Below are 27,062 nucleotides of genomic sequence, written 5' to 3' on the forward strand. Positions count from 1 at the left end.
ACTGCTACGCTCGCAGGTTCGAATCCTGCCTCGGGCATGGATGTGTGTGATGTCCTTAGGTTAGTTAGGTTTAAGCAGTTTAAGTTCTAGGGGACTGATGACCACAGCTGTTAAGTCCCATAGTGCTCAGAGCCATTTGAACCATTTGAACTCTTTTAGGATATTCTCAATCTCCTCTATGAACCTTACACAACAAGTATCTCAGACTGATGTGCAATATCCAAGATTCGGTTTCCTTAGAATCCTTTCCACGGATTTCAGTCTCCATTTACCTTTGCCACAACTAGTTTGACATGATTGTGAAAGGAACCTGTTAGAATTCTTTCATAACAGCTAATTTTGTTATGTTGTCTCTACCTCTCGCTACCTGCTTGTGATAGTAGCTCACCTCGTTGAAGGAAGAGAGTTTTTGTTTCTTTGTTTTTACTTCTATACAAAGAGTATCGACATTATTCCCTACATACTAATCATGTGTGTGAATCTGAATGCAGGGTGAATTGACTAGAACGTATTTTCTTGTGGCAGGTGGAATTTGTAATCTGCTAACTCAGGTTTGCCAACCTTTGGGATACAGCGCATGTAGAGATAGATTAACTGTACTGGCACGATGACCCCACTAGCTTCGCGAGGGGTGCGGCGAGGCCTCTTTCGAGTACTGTTCCCTCTCCATCAAAGTTTCAATAGGTTTTTGACGGCACTCTTCGCGTGGACATTGGGTAAGCCAGATGTGTTTGCACTTCGCTCTGCAATGAATGCGGCAAAGGTATTATAATACTGTTTAAGTGAGTTAATATTCTAAGTAACATTTTCTCTTTCGCCATTAGGATATTATTAGATGAAATGAGTATGATACTACTTTTATGTGAGTTTTTGTAACTTTCGCAGGAGTGCTTTTCGTTCAGGCCAGGTGGCCATGTGGTTTTGATGACACAAGGGAATTGTATTTTGTTCAATGTTCTCTGCCATCGTTTAGAATAATCTCAAGGAAGTAAATGCGCTTAACGAGCGATCGAAATTCAAAATATTTTCGTACGCTACGGGACTTAAAAAGACGGGCCTTTGTGTCGACTTCATACCCACTTGGGCAGTGTAGGGATCATGCCGAAAGAGCATGTCATTAATAAGTGTTTCCATTATACACTGTGCGTGTAAAATTCCATGCTTAGGTAATTTTGAGTGAAATGTTTAGTCTCTTCTTGTCTTTAATCTCACTCGTGTTCATCCACATGTCTATCAGATACCGCATGGGACCACGTATTGTAATGCTCAACGAATAGAACTCAACTTTCTGCGCCTATGTAATACCGACATACGAGGGTAATCCCAAAAGTAAGGTCTCCTATTTTTTATAAGTACATATACCTGTTTATTTCTACAATGGTTTACATCAGTTTTCAGCTTGAACATTTAGCTATTTTTCGACACAATCACCATTTCTGCCGATACATTTTTGTAGATGCTGTGGCAGTTTTTGTATGCCCATGTCATACCAGCTCGCTGCGATGCTGTTCAGAAAGTTATGAACCTCTTCTTTCACCTCGACGTCGGAGCTGAATCGCTGGGACTATAATTAACGCTGACAGGTACCGTGAGACTCTGAAAAAACTCAAACGGGCAATTCGGAACCGGAGAAAAGGAATGTTGAGCAAGGGCGTGCACATTCTCCATGAAAACGCTCGCCCACACATCGCACGGCAAACCGTTCCTCTCCTGCAACAGTTTCAGTGGAACATAATCACCCACCCTCCCTATAGTCCTGACTTGGCGCCCAGTGACTATCACCTGTTCCCCAGGTTAAAAGAACATCTGGCCGAAAAGCGATTCAGCTCCGACGACGAGGTGAAAGAAGAGGTTCATAACTTTCTGAACAGCATGGCGGCGAGCTAGTATGACATGGACATACAAAAACTACCACAGCGTCTACAAAAATGCATCGACAGAAATGGTGATTATGTCGAAAAATAGCTAAATGTTCAAGCTGCAAACTGATGTAAACCATTGTAGAAATAAACAGGTCTATGTACTTATAAAAAAAATAGGAGACCTTACTTTTGGGATTACCCTCGTATACCGTAAATTTTGCTTAATTTTGCGATTGTTAAATTAATTAAATTTACGGCTGATTTTGACTCCTATCCTGGGAAAACGGTTCTGTTTCTATGTCACGCATATTGTAGTGTCTGCATGTTCCTGAAATGTAGGAGAGAAGTCCTTACGTACAGTATGTCGAATGCATACTCCTTTTGTCTCTCACCACCATATGCTGCCAGCGCCCATCCTTAATCCCTTGATGTAAGCCATACTCTCATCATCACGCACATATACAACAGTGTCGTTCTATGTGTGACCGCTAAATTGCTTATCTTCTCAACTGTGGAGGCCAGTTTCATTTACTATTTTGTGTGTACCTCATGCTTAACAAGGTTTGCTCATTTATTTTTGAATAAATCCTATGTGGAAATTATTAGCAATCTACAACTACTATTTTTACGTAGATTTTGGTTCACTGAATATCTCGTGGTCATGATCACAGTTAAGGAAAGTATTATTGTTGGACTACCCCTGGTTTACATGAGGTGTATATTAAGTAATTATCTATTGCAGCCAACAATTAAATTCATTAAAAATTTATCTCATAGGTTGGTCCAGGGTGTCCTTTCCTCCCTTATCAGAAAGTAAACACACATCCAACACAATGCACAACTAAATAACTACATCACGCTTACTTACATTGCCACGATTATAGTAGAATCAATCACCTCAATAGGAGGTGTTTTAATTGTAAAACCGAGCTAGGTGGCGCAGTGGTTAGCACACTGGACTCGCATTCGGGAGGACGACGGTTCAATCCCGTCTCCGGCCATCCTGATTTAGGTTTTCCGTGATTTCCCTAAATCGTTTCAGGCGAATGCCGAGATGGTTCCTTTGAAAGGGCACGGCCGATTTCCTTCCCAATCCTTCCCTAACCCGAGCTTGCGCTCCGTCTCTAATGACCTCGTTGTCGACGGGACGTTAAACACTAACCACCACCACTTAATTGTAAAGCCTCCAACCTTTCCGGGTGCACAGACCTATCCACATATATTGAGGTACTGACTATTCACAGTGATTGACTGCCCAGAGTGTGTTATTGTAGACTTCTGCATGCATACTGTTTTGATGTAGCTCTCCACCCAAGACTGCCCAATGTAAACCTCTTCATCTCTGCGTAACTACGCGAACTACATTCATTTGCACCTGCGTATTGCAGTCAAGCCCTCGCCTCCACCTACAATTTTTACCTCACACACTTATCCTATCAACCCCCACCCCTTCTCGTAGTCAAGTTACGTCATTCCGCTTTCTCCCAAATTCAGTTTAGTACTTCTACATTGACTATCCTATCTACTCACCTAATCTTCAACTGTCTTCCGTAGCATTACATTCCAAAAGCTTCTACTGTCTACATGTTTGTATAAGTTCCCGTTTGAGGGCGTTTCTGCAGCGTATATGCAATGTAGCACGACTCCTATGCGGGATATAAGCACCAAATGGTGACATGTAGGCAAGGGATTAGTGTGATTTGTGTCTTTCCGACATACGTGCAGCAAATGCAGAAAAGCGTGAATTATGGCGACATAATTATCAGATGCGTCAAGACAGGACTAACATACCGTTATCCTTTTCTTCTCTGGCGGAGAACAAACAGCGGTAGACATCCATCGGCGAATGAAGAATGTGTATGAGCCAGCATGTCAGTCGAAATCCAGCGTTGTACAGTGGTGTGCGAAGTTCCGTGTCGATAGCGACCCGATACCGCCGACCGATGTGGGGCGCCAGCCTCATCCATTATGATCAACAACGATCAATCCTACGCGAGAACACTATAGACCTGATGGCTCCTCGTGCGATTACGACACATTCGGTAGCTTCAAAAAGGCCTTGAAGGGACGACGATTCCCGTCTGACGAGAATGTGCAGCAGGAAGTTACAGTCTTCATTATGCAGCTGCACACGGTGTTCTACTAAATGGGTTTCTTCAAACTGGTTCGCCAGTGGGACGATTGCCTCGTTGCTCACGGAGATTTTGCTGTTTGGCCTACCGATTCTGGACTGTACGGCTTCCGAAAGGAAATTCTTTGATCGCTCCTCATACTTTATGTTTCACTTCATCCAAGCTCACGCTCAAGACAAACACTTCACGAAGTGACTTCCCACCACACAAATTTATAATCGATATTAAGACATTTCTTTTCCAGCAAAAGCCTTCCTTGTTATCGCTAGTCTGTCTCTTACATCCTCTTTACTTCTTCCACCCTCAGTTATTTTAATGACCAAATAGCAAACCACATCTACTACTTCTACCGTCTCATTTCGTAATCTAATTTTTGCAGCATCCGTTGTCTACACTGCATTACCCTTTGGTGTACTTTTTTAGTTGGTGTTCATCTTGTAACCCGTCTTTGAAGACATTGGGGGGAAGGTGGTTCTAAACCGCGTCCTGCCACTTAGATTCAGGTTTTCCATGATTTTTCCAAATTCATTTAACGCAAATGTCGGGATGGTCCCTTTGGAAGGGCACGGTCAGTTGCGTTCCGTATTCCGAGCTTGTGCTCCATCTCTAATCTACATCTAGATCTACATAGATACTCTGCAAATCACATTTAAGTGCCTGGCAGAGGGTTCATCGAACCACCTTCATAATTCTCTATTATTCCAGTCTCGTACGGCGTGCGGAAAGAAAGAACACCTTGTAAGAAGTCCATGATTAAAGAATTTGTTGCTAGCGCACTCGAGCAGATGTAATTTCGATGGATTGCTCACACGCTGCCTGCGATATGTAAGCTATAAGAGAATCTCAGACCAGAGAGCAGTGTTGTCAGCAGTAGGAACTGTCTAGCAGTAGGAGTAAGTAGTAGCTAGCAGTCGTGTGTATGAAGTTGGCTGGGCCGGTCGCGGGGAGCGATGGTGGAGCCTGAGCGATATAATATAAGGTAAAAGCAGCCTCGCGCATATGTAGTATTGTCATATCAAGTCCCATGTAAATGTTTAAAAATCTCTTAATAATAATCTTTTTTATAAAAATTAACTTTTGAAAATCATTCATCTCAATTTAAAGATTTTACTAATTTCTCCAATCCATGGGCATCCCAATTATTGTAAAGAAAGATCAATTGTTTCTTTTATATATGACAAATTTATCGGCCAGCATTGCACTGAGCTGTGCCACAAAAATTTCTTATAGGAGCAGATATATATGCGTTATCCGGCGACTTCATTGAGGTAAGATTTTTCAATTTATTCAGAATGAATTTTCGGGTCCATGACGCACCATTGCTGACGTCCAAAAATTTACCAGTTTAGATTCACAGTCAGTTAATTATTGAAAGGTTATACATGAGTCACATTTTTTTTATTAGGAGGTTAGTCACATTGTATTATTGGTAGGTTACAGAATTTTCTGTTGGGAGGTTACACTGAATGTGAATTATATAATTATATTTTTTAATGTTGTGAGGTTATTATATAATTTTATGTTGGGAAGTTACACTTGAAAGTGAATGTTATAATTATTTTTTTCTGTTGGGAGGTTACATCCAATATCTTTCCGTACGAGCTCTGATTTCCCTTATTTTATCTTGGTGATCGTTCCTCCCTATGTAAGTTGGTGTCAACAAAATATTTTCGCATTCGGAGGAGAAAGTTGGTGATTGGAATTTCGTGAGGATTCCGTCGCAACGAAAAACGCCTTTCTTTTAATGATGTCCATCCCAGATCCTGTATCATTTCTATGACACTCTATCCCATATTTCGCGATAATACAAAACATGCTGCTTTTCTTTGAACTTTTTTGATGTACTCCGTTAGTCCTATCTGGTAAGGATCCCACACCGCGCAGCAGTATTCTAAAAGAGGACGGACAAGCGTAATGTAGGCACTCTCCTTAGTAGGTCTGTTACATTTTCTAAGTGTCCTGCCAATAAAACGCAGCCTTTGGTTAGCCTTCCCCACAACATTTCTGTGTGTTCCTTCCAATTTAAGTAGTTCGTAATTGTAATACCTAGGTATTTATTTGAATTTACGGCTTTTAGATTAGACTGATGTATCGTGTAACCGAAGTTTAACGAGTTTCTTTTAGCACTCATGTGCATGACCTCAAACTTTTCGTTACTTAAGGTCAACTGACCTCGTCGTCGAGGATGTTTAACACTGATGTTCATTCCTCATTTCAAGACGCCATCCTGTCCATTCAACTGATCTGCCCAGCCCTTTGCCGTCTCTGACAGAATTACCATGTCATCTACAAACCTTATAAAGTTTTTATTTCTAGTCAGATCACCCTAAATGTAATTCATTTACCAAATTCCTCCTTAGTTTCGTTTGATTCTTCCCAATGTTTACGTTACATGTTTCTCAGCAGGTCAAGTGTTAATTCTTGCACGAAAGCGCCGATCCCTTGCAGGTCCGCCGGCCGTGGTGGCCGAGCGGTTCTAGGCGCTACAGTTTGGAACCGCGCGACCGCTATGGTCGCAGTTTCAAATCCTGCGTTGGGCATGGATGTGTGTGATGTTCTTAGGTTAGTTAGGTTTAAGTAGTTCTAAGTTCTAGGGGACTGATGACCTCAGATGTTAAGTCCGATAGTGCCCAGAGCCATTTGAACCATTAAAGAAAAAGGTTACTTCTGAAGAAGCTACAGCAAGGTTACTTATTCTGATTCCGTTTCGGTGTCTCACCAACAGTAAACGCGAAAAGCGTATTATTATTATTATGCTATCTCTACATTTTGGTACGGAAAGAAGTTTTCGGGCGGACAGCGAGAAGGATAAAGAAATTTCTATTGTTTCCGTGCATCACCGTTGCCACTTTCTGAAGCAACCGAACTGTTAAGAATGCTCAAGCGAACTAACATTGTGCTGCATATCAAGTTCAGTGCCAATAACTAACTAAAAACATCCAAAACCGAAGAACGCATAAATGTTTCTTCACTTAAAACTATCTGTCTCGACAGACTTTAGTGTCACCTTCAGGTCTTAAAAAAAATCTTATTGTTATGAAACGTGCTCATATTACTTGGATCTCACGCCAAGTTGTCATGCGGATAAGAATCAGCACGTTATAAAAGGTTATCCACATGACACCCTGGCGTGAGGTAAAACGATTTTTTATGACCTAATGTTGACAGCGAAGTCCGTCTAAACCCCTAGTGTTAAATAAATATTTATGCGATCTTGGCTGTTGATATATTTGTAAGTAAAACAGACCGCTCCATCGGTCTTCTCAAAATGGTAACTCAAGCTAATATCTGAATTCCTTCTATCTTCTTAAGACCTTGAAATTGTCATTATGCATTAACTGCAGATTATGCAAAAAAAGTCGTTAGAATCTGAATCAGTTGCAGAATAAACAACGGAATACAATCCTGGAAGAGCACGTTACGGATAGTGGTTGTTCAAGGGTGGCCATCGAGTTGGAGGGGGATTATCTTTCCTGGAGCTAGGCCAGAAATCTGAGAAGAAGATAAAATAATTCCACCTGATAAGCCGGCATACGTACAGCAGTTCTTCTACCACCCCATCCGCAACTGATTGTGGGAGAAGTGATAATGATACAGCTAGTCACACTTTGTCACACAGTGGTGGCTTTCTTGGTACAAGTGTTGATGTAGAAGGTATAGTCTTCGAGTTTACATGTCAGCTGTCGACGACGGTAGAGCTTCCAGGTGGTAGCGATAGCGAGACACCAGAGGGATGGATAATTAAGGAGCTGGTTTAACACAGAAATAGCGGAGGCGTCTATGAACTCGCTGCTAAATACAATTGTGCCGAAGCGTTCTTCGGCATTGGGAGAAGGCAGAGAAGTGGTCTCCCTAGAGCGGCGCCGACTCACCGGAGGATGTGGAGGCGGAGGGCGACAGCGCCATGCAGAACTCGGCCATGGCTGGCGGCGGTCGGCGGCGGTCGGCTGGCGGCGCGTCCTCAGCGGCGCTGGAGCTGGAGCTGCTGGAGGCGGCGTCGGCGTCGGCGCGGCATTGCGCACTGGCGGCGGTCCGCACTGCCACACGGCGGCAGCGGCGGAGGCGAGCGGCGGCGGCGGCGCAAGCCGGACCACGCCGCGGCGCGGGGGCGGGGGGCGGAGGGCGGTCGATGGCTCGACCTCGGCGCGGCTCGATACGGCGCGACTGCAGCGCCCGGCCCGGACACGCACACGCGCCCCTCTGGTAGTACGCTCGCCGACGCCACGCAGTGGCCGACAATGACGCCGCCTCCGCCGCCGCCTCCGCCGCTGCCACCCTGACGCTACGCCTCTAGTCGTCTGCCGCCCTCTGTCCCGTATTCAGTCGTTAGAGGTTAGCTCCCACCGAGAAGCATCCATACACCGAGCTGACAAAAGTCAAGGGATGCCTCCTAATATTGTATTGGGTCTCCTTTTGCTCGGCGAGGTGCAGTAACTCGACAAGGCACGGGCTCAACAAGTCACTGGAAGTCTCCTACAAAAATACTGAGACATTCTCCCTCTATTGCCGTCCATAACTGCAGAAGTGTTGCCGGTGCAGGATTTTGTGCACGAAGTGACCTCTCGATTATGTCTTTTCTTTTTTTTTTTAAAAAAAAAAAACATCTTTATTAACACAATACAATCAATACAATATGAAGATACAAACAATCCACCACCTTAATAACTAGTGGGTCTACATATTGTACAACACGTTCAACAGCACTGTTACATTACATTTTCTACAACTGGCTTATCTATGAGGAAGGTTACTCTATTTTGTTAAGCTATCGCCGCGCGGGATTAGCCGAGCGGTCTTAGGCGCTGCAGTCATGTGGCTGGTGCCGGGGGAGGTTCGAGTCCTCCCTCGGGCATGGGTGTGTGTGTTTGTCCTTAGGATAATTTAGGGGCCGGACGGTGTGGCCGTGCGGTTCTAGGCGCTTCAGTCTGGAACCACGTAACCGCTACGGTCGCAGGTTCGAATCCTGCCTCGGGCATGGATGTGTGTGATGTCCTTAGGTTAGTTAGGTTTAAGTAGTTCTAAGTTCTAGGGGACTGATGACCACAGATGTTAAGTCCCATAGTGCTCAGAGCCATTTTAACCATTTTTTTTTGTTGATATGTAGGTTAAGTAGTGTGTAAACTTAGGGACTGATTACCTTAGCAGTTAAGTCCCATAAGATTTCACACACATTTGAACATTTCTTAAGCTATCCTATATCTAACTGATCTATTCTGCAGCGATTACAGGTGTGCCACTTTATGTATAAATCTACTATTGTAGCCTACTCACCGAGGTAAGGCCAGTGAGCATGCCCCTGGCACTGTGCTGCCCAAGTCTGTTTTGTCGCTGCAGTCCCTACTTGTTAAGTGTTCTAATCTACCTGCTACTATTAAGTTCAAGTTCTTAAAGTAAGAGTGCAGTTGTCATTGCCTGGAAGGTGATGTACCCGCTGGCCTGGTCCAGTAGTGCGTTCGGATTCCAGTCATGAAGCGACTGGCCAGTTCCGCACCAGGCGGTCTGGCGGGTACATCTCAGTCTATTCCATGTTTTTTTGTTATCCATTTTGGTTCCTTAGAAAGTCTCTCAAGATCTTCTGTGATACCTCGTTTGCCAGAATGTTAAGGACACTAAAGCCATCGGCACGTCGTATTAGGGTATAGGTGTCGTTATTGGGTAATAGTGTTCTTAGGTCATGCGCCACATCATCGTATAACAAGCAGTCATAGATGGTGTGGTCAGGTGTACCGTCTTGAGCGCCACAGTCACACGCTGGTGTAGCTTTTTTTCCAAACCGACATAGATATGTCGGGTATGGCCCATGCCCCGTGAGAAAGTGCAATAATCCTCTACTTGGCTCGAAGTAGGTCATCTCAAGTCGCTCTTTGATGTTAGGCAGCAGTTGAAAGACCCTTCTAACAGTTCCTTCGTTTTCCCATGATACTTGCCATAACTCCTCCCCCCCTTCTTTTATAGCAAGCTTGTCCCCTACCTGATCCCCCAAGATGCCCCTAGTCCTGTCTACCTTTCCTTTGGAAACCCAGTACCATACTGCCTGTTCTCTTATTTTTATGTCTAGTGGACATCATCCCATCAACACCAATAGAGCCCCCCCCCTCCCTCCCAGAAGTTATTCTGTATGCCCCTACAGATCGCATAATCAAGTTTCCCTGCACCCTTCTCACGGCCATGGCTGGCATCACCCTCGTGAGCCTGTGTGCCCAGACCCCACACGCATATCCTACTACTGATAAGACGCTGTCACGGTAGAGTTTGATCAGTGCGGGTGGCAGGTGAAATCTTTTGTGACCTATGTTAATGAGATTATTTAGAGTTTCTAGGGCTCGTAGTGTTGTGGTTTCTGTGTGCGATGTGTAGCTCCATTTTTCATCAATGATTACTCCTAGGTATCGTGCTTCGCGACGCCGGAGAACTGGTGTTCCATCTATTCTGACTGTGGGGTTTCTGATCAGACTGCCTTCTAGAAGAAGGTATGTTGACTTATGCGGTGCAACCTTCATTTTTGCTTGTTGGCACCACTCAGTACTGTTATTGCTCTTTCTACTTTTGGTTCTAGATCTTCTCGGCTACGGCCGTCGACCAACAGGAGGAGGTCGCCAGCATAGGCTGTCTAGCACATTAGCACATCCTCGCTGAGTTGTAGTTTCTCCAATAGCGGCTCTACATTAACATCCCAAAAGAGTGGCCCCAGTACAGAGCCCTGGGGACACCCCTTCGTGATGGTTTTGCTTATTTTTTCGTTAGGCGATGATAACCAAACCTCCTCGATTACGTCTTGTAAATATTCGGTATATTTCATGTTGGGAGACCTGGATGGTCAAATCATTCGCTCGAATTGTCCAGAATGTTCTTCAAACCAGTCGCGAAAAACTACGGCCTGGGGACATGGCGCATTGTCATCCATAAAAACTCCATCGTTGTTTGAGTATATGATGTCCATGAATGGCTGAAAATGGTCTCCATGTAGCCGAATGTAACCATTTACAGCTCAGTTGGACCAGAGGACCCAGTTACGAGGCCAGAACCAGCTTGAACAGTGCCTTGTGGACAACTTGGGTCTATGGCTTCGTGGGGCCTGCGTCACACTCGAACCGTGCGATCAGCTCTTACCAACTGTAACCTGAACTCATCTGACCAAGTCGTCTAGGGTCCAAATGATATGGTCACGAGCCCAGACCAGGTGCTGCAGGTCGCGTCGTGCTGTTAGCAAGGCACTCGCATCGGTCGTCTGCTACCATAGCCCGTTAACGCCAAACTTCGCCGTACCGTTCTAATGGTTACACTCGTCGTACGTCTCACATTGATTGTCATTATTTCATGCAGCGTTGCTTGTCTGTTACCGCTGACAGCTCTACGCAAAACGCCGCTGCTCTCGGTCTTTAAGTGAGTAAGCGGCTAAGTCCGTTATCAGCGCTCTTATGAAATCAAGATCAGGCGCCCAGTATAAAAGCGGCCAACGCTTCATTCCGCTGTGAGCTATATCTGCAACAGCATTGCAGCACTATGCCTCGTCGACGTGTGTATCGTCAACGTCGCCATCGCATGCCTGTCTACAAACACATAATCAGCCTGGAGAATAAACTTGGCACAAATGGAACTGCACAAAGTGTCATGTTAAATGGACCGATTTTTTTTTTCCGTGGATGTCGAGTTAATTTTAGTCTTGACGTTGCCACAGGGAGGTAACGCCTGAACTTCGGTAGTCTCGTCACACCCTTGACACTGTGGATCTGTGACTACTTCCGAAATGGAAAGTTCCGTTCGTCTAGTCCAACTACCACTGCACACACATACTAATGTACCTTGCGTAATTTCGGTTTTACAAACGCCTTTTCACTTCGCAGAACGCTGTGTGCATTCATTTTAACTGCATCTCACAATTTCACACATTCCCAAATAAACTTTACAAACAATTTTTGTACAAATTTTAATGTAAAACTATTCTAATTTTCATCAAATGTGGGTGTGACATTACATCTTTAATTAAAAATAAAAATTGTATCCACGACGTTACATTGCATTACCACTGACCACACGTCGTGCAGCGTTTGCGTATTTTACAGTTACTGTTTTGACAATTTTACACTTGTTCTGAATTTCGTGAACAGTGCTGTAACACATATTTAGTTAAAGTAATAAAACTGTACTCAAGATTTTAAAATATCTCGACAACAGCAGCAGGAGCTGTCGCAAATGTTAGATTCCTTCTGATCACAGCGTCGTTACTCTGTGGCTGTCAATTGAGTGTTGTGCTCTTAAATCATTCCAGATATAAAGTTAAAAGAAAATACATTTATATTGTATTGACAAAAGCTCCAGACATTGTCGCGAAGTTTTACAGGTTATTATGTACACCTGTCAGCTGCGTAAGTACTGAATCGTATGCCATTTTTCAAAAGGGAAAAAAAAACTACTGTACTCTGACTACTCATTCATAAGTTTGTCCGGCCCGTCCCGGAACCTGTTCATGATTTCTCCTGTACCGCACTTCTTCCGAAATCTTCGGTATCTCCTCCCTTCTGTACTCCATTGATTACTCTCTATCCTTTCGCTATAGCCTTCTCTGTCGTCTATCTCTGGCAAATTAGTCTGTGTGTACTTGCTTCTCGAATTTTCCCCATCTTGATATCAATTCCGACCAAATGCTTCCCGAGTTCCATCAGTGTCGTTCCCCAGTCTGGGGATCAATCGCGCAAGTGACTGGAAAGAAGGAAGGGGACGTGTAGCAAATCCGTAAATAATCCTGGAACCATCTGATTCGGGATGACAGCACTCGGTATGGGCTCCTGTCTTGGGTTACATGTGAAGACCGGCCAACGGTCTCGAAGGTGGAAGAGGAATTTCACTCCTCAAAGGCAGAGAGAGCAGAAGAACCACCGAAATAGCTGCACTCACAGTATTAAAGGCGGCTGGCAAAGGCATCTGTTTCTCCATTTCAGGCGCGGCCTGAACTCATCTCCTGGTGGTAATACCGCCAGTCGTAGAGATGCATTGGCAGGAGCTGCCCCAGCAAGTATATTGGGGGACAACCACCAGTCGACCGAGATCGTCGCAGGCAGGCGATAGATTCTGGGGGACCTGCCAAAAAGAGCGTAAGGAAAAGACTGAGCTAAAAACTCCGTAAAAGATAAATAACTTCCCTACATTGAGATCGCCTTTGATATAAGAGGGGTCCAAAAAATGCATCCACTGTTTAAAAGTCCGTAACTTGCAAACTAATTAACGGAGTTGTCTCATTTTTGGTGGTGTAGCTTAAAGTCCAACTTAAAGATATCACTGTAGGTGTTCGAATGGTCACCATTAACATCCACATACAAACGATGCCGCCGAACTGCAGCACGAACTACTGACTGCGACGTGTTCAGTTGGATATTTGCACATGAATGTACGATGGATTCTCGAAGTTCATCCAATGCGCGTGGCTTTTGTCGATAAACGACGTCCTTTAATGTTCCCCACAGGTAAAAGTCCAGAGGAGTTAGGTCTGGAGAACGTGGTTGATACTCCAAGGCATCTCTACGGCTTATCCATCTTCCTGGTAGACAGATATGATCGATCGACAGTGCTGTGTCGCAGAAAGCCACCTCGCTGAATAGGCAGCTTTCCAATTTGATTGAATTGTTCTACACACACACACACACACACACACACACACACACACACACACCGTGCACTGGCGCGCACCAAGGCCAAATACTTACGACAGAAAACGGCTTTCCACTACACTACTTTGAACACAAACGTGCAAGTGATGGAGGAGGTCCGTGATATGAAGACATATAACTGAGTTGAAGAAAGGGACCACACTCTCAAACAGACATGCGTCAAGGAAAAGGGGAGAGTGTCGAGCTGTATTTTCTGATCAAATCTAAAAGAGGGTGAAAAAAAACTTGGGCAGCAGTATTTTCCATGAAAAACGTCCGCAGGAAGGAACACTAACCACTGAATAGTCGAGCAATCTCATCGATTTTCCGTTTCCAGCTCAACCATTAACCCTTAAAGTTCGGTGCGGGATAACTAACAAATGTGAACAAAGGACTACTTGTTCGAACAGTGGCATCTCGTCTCGCAACTGTCGTACACGGATGAAAGTCAAAGACGCAACATTTCTCAGTCTTTGTAAACAAAGGTATGAAAAGGGGAAGCTGGGAGAATACCCGATTACTTAGTGTTCATCGACCACAGGCGGCGGCTCAGATTATGATGTAATTGCTGGATTGTCATTGTACAAAAAAAGCACGTCACATAAAATGTCACATAAAAATATCCTTTTCCCATTTGAAGACACATTGCATTCATCAGGCATCAAAAGCACAATAGACGAACATTACTGCATGCAAACATAACATGTAAGTTGTAGTTCTGTCTTGAAACTGAAGTCTCCTGCTCGTTTCTTTTTGTATTACCAGGTTAGTCCGAGGAACTGCTGTAGAGATGCTGATAAGGTCTTGGAATTCCCGGGACCAGTATCTTGCCAGTACTGATATCGATAGCAGGCAGAAATCCTTGAGACTGTCGATTCCCAGGATGAACTGTATATACAGAGGGGTCCAAAAAATGTATCCACTGTTTAAAAGTCCATAACTAGCAAACTAATTGACGGAGTTGTCTCATTTTTGGTGAAAGTGTAGCTTAAAGTCCAACTTAAAGATATCACTGTAGGTGTTCGAAATGGTCACCATTTAACATCCATACACAAACGATGCCGCCGAACTGCAGCACGAACTACTGACTGCAACGTGTTCAGTTGGATATTTGCACATGAGTGTACGGTGGATTCTCGAAGTTCATCCATTGTGCGTGGCTTTCGTCGATAATCGACGTCCTTTAGTGTTCCCCACAGGTAAAATTCCAGAGGAGTTAGGTCTGGGGAACGTGGTGGATACTCCACAGCACCTCTACAGCCTATCCATCTTCCTGGTAGATTTTCGTCGAGATACGCCCTAACACGATTTTGGTAGTGGGCTGGGGCACCATCTTGTTGAAAGTAAACTCTTCCGTCTCCATACAAGTCTCTGATGGCAGGTAAAATGGATGCCTGTAGCTTCTGAAGGTACACCTCACCAGTAACTGTGTCGTCAAAGAAGAATGGCCCAATCAAGCCCGGAAATTTGTCTGGAATGCGACGAATCGTTAAACGTGTCGGTGGCTCTGTTTAGTACTCATTTCGCCATTGCCGTTGAACCTCATCAATGTTTTCGTACTTAAAATACCACTTCAAAACTGACTTCCTTTCATCGAATGTAAGACTTACGCCAGCCACGTTTACTCGAGTAACTAGGTGCAACTAAGAACAAAACACTGACATCTGACGACTGTCATCTGACAAAACAAAACAACGCAGTACAACGCTTGTGTGGCGACTGCCGGGACTACAAACTATTACTCTAACAAAGATGAGAGAACTCCGACAATTAGTTTGCTAGTTATGGACTTTTAAACAGTGGATACATTTTTTGGACCCCTCTGTATTCGGAATGGTGTGTTTCAAAAATGGTTCAAATGGCTCTAAGCACTATGGGACTTAACATCTGAGGTCATCAGTCCCCTGGACTTAGAACTACTTAAACCGAACGAACCTAAGGACATCACACACATCCATGCCCGAGGCAGGATTCGAACCTGCGACCGTAGCAGCAGCGCGGTTCCGGACTCTGTGATTCCAGTCTCGTAGATTCTATAAATTAACTTGAATAATCGTTGGGTTGCCAATTCTCCGAGTGATTTTAGAAATTCCGAAGCAATGTTACCTATCTTTTATGCCTTCTTTGAACGCAAATCATCTGAAGGTATTTCAAACTGTGACCAAGTCTTCCAATTCGACACACATACCTTCCTCTATCCCGTCAACGACAGTTACTACTCTTCGTAGGGGCCCCTCAGTGTACTCTTTCCGCCTATATGACCTGCCGTCTGCGTGAAACGGTGTTCATTTTGCACTCTTCACGTTGAGAGCGTTGCAGCTGCTTAATAGGTTGCAGCATCCTCTTTATAACGTGATCTGTGTCCAAGTTCTTGGACGTTCGATTTACAAGAAACATGGTCAGACCCTCTTGTAATATACGTCCGATAATTACTGCATTAAACGGTCATTAATTCATCCTTAGTGCCGTGTATGACAAAGCTTGCTTTATTTCTATTATGGCGTTTTAACGATTGAAACACTGAAGTCCTTGTCTTTCAATAAAGTTTCGTCATTTTAACGAACTAACTGTTCGTGATAAGCGAATGTCATTGTAAATTATGTTATTGAAATTGCGTTAATGTAGATGCGATAATACGGATGTTGGATAGATTGCTGTTAGTTTGGCAATGGAGAGAAACATTGCCATTTGTTATTTCTCATGCAAGGTAGATGAAGAGCTGTGGTGTCACCGCCAGACATCACACTTGCTACGTGGTAGCTTAAATCGGCTGCGGTCCATTTAGTACATGTCGGACCCGCGTGTCGCCACTGTGTGATCGCAGACCTAGCGCCACCACAAGGCAGGTCTCGAGATACGGACGAGCACTCGCCCCAGTTGTACGGACGACATTGCTAGCGACAATACGGACGAAGCCTTCCTCTCATTTGCCGAGAGACAGAATAGCCTTCTGCTAAGTCCATGGCTACGACCTAGCAAGGCGCCATTAGCCTAATCTAGTTTGAGAGTTATCGTATAAATGTCTCAAGAAGAACGTTATAAACCAACAAAGAATAAAGTTAAGTATATTCCAAAGCGACGTATTTTCTTTATAGCAGTCATAACGTATCCTGTTCCAGACTTGACGCCAGTCGGCGTGTGTGTACGCGTGCCTTTCTTTCGGCTCCCATCCCAGTGTGGCGTAGCAAGCTTGTTACGCCACAACAGATTGGCGACGAGAGAAGTGTTCTTTCTGATTGCTTACATTTACTTGTGTCATGGCTTCGCCAGATGTACTGTCCGACTTTTATCGCTTGCAGAATCAGCAGACGCAGGCGTTATTGGATGCCCTTGGACAGCTCGTCCAGGGTCAACGTGCCATTCAAACCGATGCGGCAGCCGCCGCTTCACCGCTACCGCAGCCACAACTCGCAGTTGCACCGCCTTTTAGGCACTACGATCCAGCGCAAGAATCGTGGCCAGAATGGTCCCGACAGTTTGGTTTTCATCTAGCTGCCTACAGAATTCAAGGTAATGAGCGGCAGCCGTTTTTGCTTTCTTGTGTCGGTGTGTCCACCTACCGTGTGATAGTGAAATTGTTTCCCCGACGCGACGTAGCAACTCTGTCCTACGAAGAAATTTTGTCTGCTTTAGATGCCTATTTCAAAGAAACAGTTAATGTGGTTGCAAAACGGTATACGTTTTTTCGTACGAAACGTACGGCCGGTCAAACTAATAGGGAGTGGGTAGCAACATTGCAAGGACTTACTAGGACTGTGCCTTTGACTGTGACTGTGGCCTTTCTTATTCAGATACAATGGTACGTGATGCAATTGCACAGAACGTTTCTGATGTTCGCATACGGGAGCAAATTTTGAAACTAGTTAATCCCTCCCTTCAACAAGTGATAGACATATTGGATAGACAAGACACACTTGACTGTGCTCAGGAATCTTTTTAAACTTCGCCAGCCGTGTGTAACATTAACCGACCCGCTGGACGCGCTGCGCGGCCCGGTAACCTGCCCTCGCGCACTTCGACGCAGCTGCCGCCACGCTCTAAACCAGGTGTGCCGCGCCAGCACACAAATGCAGTGAAATCATGCCCGCGGTGTGCTACTAGACATTCGCGTGAACATTGCCCGTCACGCCAAGCTATTTGCTTTTTCTGCAATAGGAAAGGACATGCTCAAAGTGTTTGCCAGAAAAAGCTCAGATCAGACACTCTTAATCATTCCAGGCCCTTTGCTTCGCGCCGGAATCGAACCAAGGACACTCAGGCTCGTGGACCTTCGCCCATGGACATTCATGTCGTTACTTCCACCCCGTCCAGTGCCACTTTCTCTAACAGTGACTGTGTTCGTCCCACAAAAAATGTGCGTCGACGTCGCCGGAAATCACGTCAATTAGCAAGTGATTCTGTACCAGTGTCTGTTCAAATTGCCCAAAACAGTCGCTCTTGTCGTCAGCAGGACAATAAACTTTTTGTAGATTTGGACTTTAATGGCAAGGTCATACCATTCCAGCTCGATACCGGAGCTGCAGTTTCATTGCTCAATCACGACACGTACAAACAACTGGGCACACCTTCGTTGCGTGCCGCAAATGTTACGCTAAAAAGTTATTCAGGACAGCTCATCCCTGTGTTAGGACAGTGCACTCTTCTTGCAACATATAAAGGACAAACAAAACTTGTGTCATTTTACATTCTTCGTTCTTCTACTGCAGTGAACTTGTTTGGTTTAGATTTATTTCAATTGTTTAACATGTCTATCGTAAATCAGGTCCTATCAGTGAATCAGACTGTGCCTTCAGACAGTGTTTCTCGTCTGTGTGAAGAATTTGCAGACATTTTTGCACCGGGCCTGGGTTGCGCTAAAAACTATGCAGCACATTTGGAACTGAAAGTCAACGCGCAACCGAAATTTTTCAGAGCGCGCAATGTTCCTCACGCATTGCGTGTTGAGGTCGCAAGAACATTACACGATTTAGAATCACAAGGTGTGAGTGAATGTGCGCAATGCCTTTTCGATTTCAGCTCCGTTCATCGCTTACGCCGTACAGGTGTTCCGTTCGCCTGGACGACGGAATGCGAACGCGCCTTTCGCCAGTTGAAATCGGCGTTGCTTTCTAATACTTGCCTTACGCCAGTCGATCCCCAGGAACCCCTTTTGTTGATGGTAGAAGCATCGGATTTCGGGATCGGTGCTGTGCTTGCGCACAAAGTTGGCTCGCATGATCGCCCTATTGCCTTTGCGTCCAAATTGCTCTCCTCTGCGCAAAGAAATTATTCACAGATAGAGAAAGAAGCTTTGGCTCTCGTCTTTGGTGTTACAAAGTTCCCTGATTTCTTGTATGGTCGTCCCTTTACCATCATCACAGACCACAAACCTTTGACATCGCTTTTTCATCCGACCAAGCCTGTACCTCCACGTACAGCGCAGAAATTCATTCGCTGGTCTATTTTCCTCTCGCAGTACCGCTACGATATCTTGTATCGGTCCACTGCTAAGCACGGAAACGCCGATGCGTTGTCCCGTTTGCCTGTTGCTGAGGATAAAGCATTCGATTCTTCCGAACTTGCTTGCCTGTTCACTGATTTGGAAACCGATGAAGTGGTCGAATCGTTTCCGATTGATTTTCGTCGTGTAGCTACAGCCACAGCTGCTGACCCTGTCCTTGCTACCGTTTTGCGTTTTGTTGCTACGCAATGGCCTTTGTCAAAGTCTCGGATCGAGGATCCGTTGGTTCGCCGATTTTTTGCTCACAAGGAGAGACTTTTTGTTCGACGTGGTGTTTTGTTGTTGCGTTCTGATAATGATCAGTCCAGAGTAGTGGTCCCACGTTCGTTACAGTCCTCTGTTTTACGGCTTCTTCACCAAGGACATTGGGGTATAGTGCGAACGAAACAACTTGCTCGTCAGCACTGTACTTGGTTCGGAATCGAAGCTGCAATTACGAATATGTGTTCTTCTTGCATGACGTGTGCCGAACAACAATCCGCGCCGCCGCGGAAAGTCTTTGCATGGCCAAAAGCCACTTCCCCTTGGCAACGCTTGCACATTGATTTTGCTGGTCCATTCTGGAATGCTCGATGGTTGGTTCTGGTCATGCCTTCAGTAATTTTCCTTTTGTTGTCCGGATGTCTTCCACGACGTCCTCCGCCACCATCCAAGCGTTGTCTGCTATCTTTTGCATTGAAGGTCTTCCGCAGACTATTATTTCCGACAATGGCCCATAATTCATGTCCGCAGAATTTCAGTCATTCTGCCAGGCCAATGGTATTCAACATCTGACATCCGCGCCGTTTTCGCCTCAGTCAAACAGTGCCGCTGAACGATTGGTCCGGACTTTCAAGTCACAGATGTTGAAATTGAAAGAGTCGCATTCTCGGGAGGACGCGTTGTTGCTCTTTTTGTCTTCGTATCGCTCTCAGCCCCGAGATGGTCGCTCGCTGGCTGAGTTGCTCCACGGTCGTCCTCATCGAACCTTGATGTCTTTGCTGCATCCGCCACATCAGGTTCCTGTGCAGCGGCAGACTCCTGCTTTTGCTCCAGGCGCCGTTGTCTTTTATCGCAACTATCGAGGTTCACGGCGTTGGCTCGCAGGGCGCATTCTTCGCTGCCTCGGCCGCGCGATGTATTTGGTTTTGGGGGCCTCTGGTGAGGTGCGTCGGCATCTCAATCAGCTGCGCCTCTGTCGTCGCACGGGTTCTGCCGCTCCCCGTCTGCTTTCAGCGACGGTGCCGTCCGGTCAGCGCCCTGGGGACCCATCTACTGGCTCGCCTCATCCCCAGGTGTTACCGACGCTGCCTTCCATTTTGCCCCATGGCGACGCGCCGCCGCAGCAGCCGCCGCCGCCGCCGCCTGTTCTCCCCCCGGCGCCGCCCGCATTCGACGCTTCGCTGCAGCCGCCAAGCGCCTCCCTGGGTCACGCGCCGCCGATCGCTTCCCGTGACCAGCCGTCCTCCGCCATGGACCTCTTGCCCGCTCCGGACCACATGGCGTCTTCGCGCGTCGGGTACCCCGACGCAAAGGAGGTCGACCCTTCGGCCCCTCCTGTCTCTTTACGAGCGCATACACCGCATGTTGACGTGCACCCTGGACTAGGTTTTCAGGCGTTTCCTAGCTCCCCTCGGACCGAATGGCCGGGTGCGGGTGGCACAGCCTCGCCTGTTGTTAGGCTCCCCACCTCATCGCATACGTCAACATGGGGTCCTCCCCACGGCGGGCGGAAGCCTTATAACACGACCGTTCGCCGATTTGCGGGGGAGGAATGTGGTGTCACCGCCAGACACCACACTAGCTAGGTGGTAGCTTAAATCGGCCGCGGTCCATTTAGTACATGTCGGACTCGCGTGTCGCCACTGTGTGATCGCAGACCTAGCGCCACCACAAGGCAGGTCTCGAGATACGGACGAGCACTCGCCCCAGTTGTACGGACGACATTGCTAGCGACAATACGTACGAAGCCTTCCTCTCATTTGCCGAGAGACAGTTAGAATAGCCTTCTGCTAAGTCCATGGCTACGACCTAGCAAGGCGCCATTAGCCTAATCTAGTTTGAGAGTTATCGTATAAATGTCTCAAGAAGAACGTTATAAACCAACAAAGAATAAAGTTAAGTATATTCCAAAGCTACGTATTTTCTTTATAGCAGTCATAACGTATCCTGTTCCAGACTTGACGCCAGTCGGCGTGTGTGTACGCGTGCCTTTCTTTCGGCTCCCTTCCCAGTGTGGCGTAGCAAGCTTGTTACGCCACAATAAGAGCTATATAATGAGGCAGATTAATAGTCTGCATTTGACGCGCCGTTGGCAGCAGGTGCGCGCACGGACAGTAAACGAGATACTAGCGACACCAGCTGTTTTGCTATGGAACTTTCTCCAGCGCTAGTTCTTAGTATAGTTCATCTGCATTAAATGAATACATATACATTGTGAAAGCGGCGGGCTGTCCAAAAAGGAAAGGAAGATTCGGTTTAACGTCCCATCGGCATAGAGGTCATAAGAGACGGAACATAAGCTCGGATTGTACGTGGTGTACGGTAAGTTGTCGAAGTTGAGTGACTGTAGGAAGATACTAGACGACTTAGACAAAATTTCTAGTTGGTGTGATCAATGGCAGCTGGCCCTTAATGTGGAAAAATTTAAGTTAATGCGGATGAGTGGGAAGAACAAACCTGTAATGTTCGGATACGGCTTGACACAGTCAAGTCGTTCAAACATCTCGGTGTAGCGTTGCAAAGCAATATGAGGTGGAACGAACATGTGAAAACTGTGGTAGGGAAGGCAAATAGTTATTGCGAGAATTTTGGGAAAGAGTGGTTCACTTGTAAAGGAGACCGCATATAGGGCACTGGCGCGACTTACTCTTGAGTACTGCTAGAGTGTTTGGGATCCGTACCAGGTGTGACTGAAGGAAGACATTGAAGCTATTCAGAGGCGCGCTGCTAGATTTGTTACCGCTAGGTTCAAACAACAAGTAAGTGTTACGGAGATGCTTCGGGAGCTCAAAAAGAATCCCTGGAGGGAAGACTGCGTTCTTGTCGGGAAACGCTATTGAGAAAATTTAGAGAACCGTCATTTGAAGTAGACTGCCGAATGATTCTGCTCTCGCCAACATACGTCGCCGGTAAGGACCACGAAGATAAGATACGAGAAATTAGGGCTCATACGGAGGCATGGGAGTCATTTTTCCCTCGCGAGGGGAACAGGAGAGGGTTGGGTTGCTTGGGGGAAGAGACCAAACAGCGAGGTCATCGGTCTGATCGGATTAGGGAAGGAAGTCGGCCGTGCCCTTTCAAAGGAACCATCCCGGCATTTGCCTGGAGCGATTTAGGGAAATCACGAAGAACCTAAATCAGGATGGCCGGACGCGGGATTGAACCGTCGTCCTCCCGAATGCGAGTCCATTGTGCTAGCCACTAGCCATTTCTCTCGGTCCGATATTCCGTATCGTTGTACAGGGTGGTCCATTGAGCGTGACCGGGCCAAATATCTCACGGAATAAGCGTCAAACGAAAAAAATACAAAGAACGAAACTCGTCTAGCTTGAAGGGGGGAAACCATATGGCGTTATGGTCGGCACGCTAGATGGCGCTGCCATAGGTCAAACGGAAATCAACTGCGTTTTTTAAAATAGGAACTTCCATTTTTATTACATATTCTTGTACTACGTCAAGAAATATCAATGTTTTACTTGGACCACTTTATCGCTTTGTGATAGATGGCGCTGTAATAGTCACAAACGTATAAGTACGTGGTCTCACGTAACATTCCGCCAGTGCGGACGGTATTTGCTTCGTGATACATTACCTGTGTTCAAGTGGATCGTTTACCAATTGAGGAAAAGGTCGATATCGTGTTGATTTATGGCTATTGTGATCAAAATGCCGAACGGGCGTGTGCTATGATTGCTGCTCGGTATCCTGGACGACATCATCCAAGTGTCCGGACCGTTCGCCGGATAGTTACGTTATTTAAGGAAACAGGAAGTGTTCAGCCACATGTGAAACGTCAACCACGACCTGCAACAAATGATGATGCCCAAGTAGGTGTTTTAGCTGCTGTCGCGGCTAATCCGCACATCAGTAGCAGACAAACTCCGCGAGAATCGGGAATCTCAAAAACGTCGGTGTTGAGAATGCTACATCAACATCGATTGCACTCGTACCATATTTCTACGCACCAGGAATTGCAGGGCGACGACTTTGAACGTCGTGTACAGTTCTGCCACTGGGCACAAGAGAAATTACGGGACGATGACAGATTTTTTGCACGCGTTCTATTTAGCGACGAAGCGTCATTCACTAACAGCGGTAACGTAAACCGGCATAATATGCACTATTGGGCAACGGAAAATCCACGATGGCTGCGGCAAGCGGAACATCAGCGACCTTGGCAGGTTAATATATGGTGCGACATTATGGGAGAAAGGATAATTGGCCCCATTTTATCGATGGCAATCTACATAGTGCAATGTATGCTGATTTCCTACTTAATATTCTACCGATGTTACTACAAGATGTTTCACTGAATGACAGAATGGCGATGTACTTCCAACACGATGAATGTCCGGCACATAGCTCGCGTGCGGTTGAAGCGGTATTGAATAGCATATTTCATGACAGGTGGATTGGTCGTCGAAGCACCATACCGTGGCCCGCACGTTCATCGAGTCTGACGTCCCCGGATTTCTTTCTATGGGGAAAATTGAAGGACATTTGCTATCGTGATCCACCGACAACGCCTGGCAACATGCGTCAGTGCATTGTCAATGCAAGTGCGAACATTATGGAAGCCGAACGATCGCTGTTGAGAGGAATGTCGTTACATGTATTGCCAAATGCATTGAGGCTGACGAACATCGTTCTGAGCATTTACTGCATTAAAGTGGTATTTACAGGTAATCACGCTGTAACAACCTGCGTTCACAGAAATAAGTTCACGAAGGTACATGTATCACATTGGAACAACCGTAATAATATGTTCAAACGTAGTTACGTTCTATATTGTAATTTAAAAAACGTACCTGTTACCAACCGTTCGCCAAAAATTGTGAGCCATATGTTTGTGACTATTACAGCGCCATCTATCACAAAGCGAAAAAAGTGGTCCAACTAAAACATTCATATTTGTTCACGAACTACACGAATATGTAATTAAAATTGGGGGTTCCTATTTAAAAAAAAAAACGCAGTTGATATCCGTTTGACCTATGGCAGCGCCATCTAGCGGGCCAACCATAGCATCATCTGGTTTCCCCCTTCAAGCTAGACATGTCTCGTTCTTTGTAGTTTTTTCGTTTGACGCTTATTTCGTGAGATATTTGGCCCGGTCAAGATCAGTGGACCGCCGGAGTCTTACAATTTTTTGAGTTTTCGTCACGTCCCGTGTTTCTCTTTGACTGTGTGATGGCTCAAAGAAAAGTCCGATTGCAATGGGCGGGCGGGGGGGAGCTATGTGAATGGAATAACAAGATTTCCGATGTGTAGAAACAGAACACCACTTGCGTTAAAAAGCAATTTTTAACGCAGCCAGTGTGCTCTTTCTTTACATCGGCATTCTTCAAAAATAGTTGCTGAAAATGATGAACAAAACTCTAAATGACAAGATTGGTCTTTGCGCTGGATGTGAACGGAAATGCTGCGGCATTACCAAAGGAAATTGCAACGTTTAGCTTCAGCACGCAATTCTGACACTACATTGCTAGGTCGCTGGCGTTGGCAGAGAAGAAAATACAGGGAAGTTGACATGAAGTGTCCCGGTCCAATCCGCCATGCGACGAAACCGAACGACGGATCCATAGCACGTATTTTATTGTGACACTTTCATGGAGTTACCACTGTTAGCGAAGTGTTTATTGCCAAGCGTGATCATCTATCGTTTTCCTTTCAGTTCTAGGTCTAAGGGGGACAGGAAGGCTGCTAGCTTGTTGATGTACAGAATATCCAATAATAAGTCGATAGTTAAATACACAGCTCTATATTTACAATGTGCAGCCGATATTTTATAGGCCGGTATGTCGATATTGTCTACGTCGTTATATCTATACTTTTTTGGATGTATCGAGGTTGGATAAAGGCATTTTCTTAAATATCGATTTATCGGATTCCCGATATTTTTAAAAATATCACCAGCCCTACTATTAACACACAACAAGTAAAATTTATTTATCTCATGTCCTTCATGGTACTGCAATAAATGACCAGTGATGTAATTTATGTTAGATGGCCCATACCTGGAGCATCCACGACGGATGCTACAGATCGCTTCTCTCTCTCTCTCTCTCTCTCTCTCTCTACGCCGGCGCACACACACACACACACACACACACACACACACACACACACACACACACACACACAGCGCGCGCATCAGTCGCACATGGTCTCCGCTGTCAAAGTTCCGAAAAGTCGTCGGGAGGTTAAAGCTTATCTTGCAAAACGCATCTTCCCCACGTGTTGAATTCATCTCGAGTCGCCCCAGCTGCTGCCAGCCTTAGCTGCTGGAAGTCGCCGTCTTTTCGCCGGTTCGTGCCTTTTACTCAACTTCTCCGAGTCGCTGGCTCCACCTGCCAGGTTTCTCAAATAAGACGCTGCACACTCGCGCAGTTAATTCTGGCTCAAAACATTTCGCTCTGACTGTCCAAAGTAAATAGTTACTTTTCAGAGGAGAAACATTGTAATTACTATTTCCCGCTGCCGTCCTGTTCCTATAGTGTAGCGTGCAGCGCGCTAACTTCCGAGATGGAAAGAGAGAGGGGGGGGGGGGGGGGGGCGAATCCGCGCGTCTGAGTAACAACTAACAACTGATAACAGGTTTTCAGGCGGTTTTCTACGCTCATTTAGGCAAACGCCAGGCTAGTCCCCAAATTCCGCCTCACACAATATAATTGCAAAAACGAAATGCAACAACACACAGCACACCGTTTACACGATTCACAGACATATGCCGCACAAACCCTCCCCCTTGTAGGTTAGCTTAATGACTGTGGCGTCAGCAAGAGCATCCGGCCACAAAAGCAAATAATAAAATTAAAATAAAATTTTTCACATCCTGCAGCAAACTGCAACCAGTCACTTTTTTGAATTATTCTTTTCAGGATCATCTTCAGACGTTGCACAAAGAACTTAGATGACTAATTCACAGCATGTGGCTGGGGGCCAAAAAGATAGGAAAATGCTTTAATGCACTGCCATCAGGTACATTGATACACTCAGGTGACAGAAGCCATGGGATACCTCCTAATATCGTGTCCGACCTCCTTTCACCCAGTGTAGTGTAGCAGCTGTATGTTGCATGGACTCAGCAAGTCGTTGGAAGTGCCCTGCAGAAATATTGAGCCATGCTGCCTCTACAGCCGTCCATAATTGCTAAGGTGTTGACGGTGCAGGATTCTATGTTCGATTGTGTCCCATAAACGTTCGATGGGATTCGTGTCGGGTGATCTGGGCGGCCAAATTATTCGCTCGAGCTGTCTAGAATGTTCTTCAAACGTAGCACAAGCTCGGATCGCGTCAAGGATTGAGAAGGAAACCGGCCGTACCGTTTCGAAAGGAACCATCTCGGCATTTGCCTGGAGCGATTTAGGGAAATCACGGAAAACCTAAATCTGGATGGCCGGACGCGGGCTTGAACCATCGTCCTTCCGAATGCGAGTGCAGTGTGTCGGCACACTCTTGGCACTGCTGATCTCGGAAGACTGAATTCCCTAACGATTTCCGAAATGGAATGTCCCATGCGTCCAGCTCCAACTACCATTCCGCGTTCAAAGTCTTAATGCCCGTCGTGCAGTCGTAATCACTTCGGAAACCTTTTCACACGAATCACCTGAGTACAAAAGACACCTTCACCAGTGCACTGCCCTTTTATACATTGCGTACGCGCTACTACCGCCATGTGTATATGTGCATATCACTATCCCGTGACTTTGGTCAACTCAGC

The 27,062-nt window shown here is 45.8% G+C and overlaps 1 protein-coding gene and 1 non-coding gene across 2 annotated transcripts in view; one reads left to right on the top strand and one right to left on the bottom strand.

Moving 5' to 3' along the window:
* LOC124619611 (apoptosis-resistant E3 ubiquitin protein ligase 1) overlaps positions 1–27,062 on the bottom strand; it is a 656,004-nt gene that overhangs the window by 415,022 nt on the left and 213,920 nt on the right. The gene's annotated exons all lie outside the window — the stretch shown is intronic.
* On the top strand, positions 2,791–2,863 carry Trnaa-cgc. The gene has a single exon. It is a non-coding gene; the product is annotated as a tRNA-Ala (tRNA).

Source organism: Schistocerca americana, chromosome 6 (genome assembly GCF_021461395.2).
Source record: "Schistocerca americana isolate TAMUIC-IGC-003095 chromosome 6, iqSchAmer2.1, whole genome shotgun sequence".
NCBI classification, from domain to species: Eukaryota; Metazoa; Arthropoda; class Insecta; order Orthoptera; family Acrididae; genus Schistocerca; species Schistocerca americana.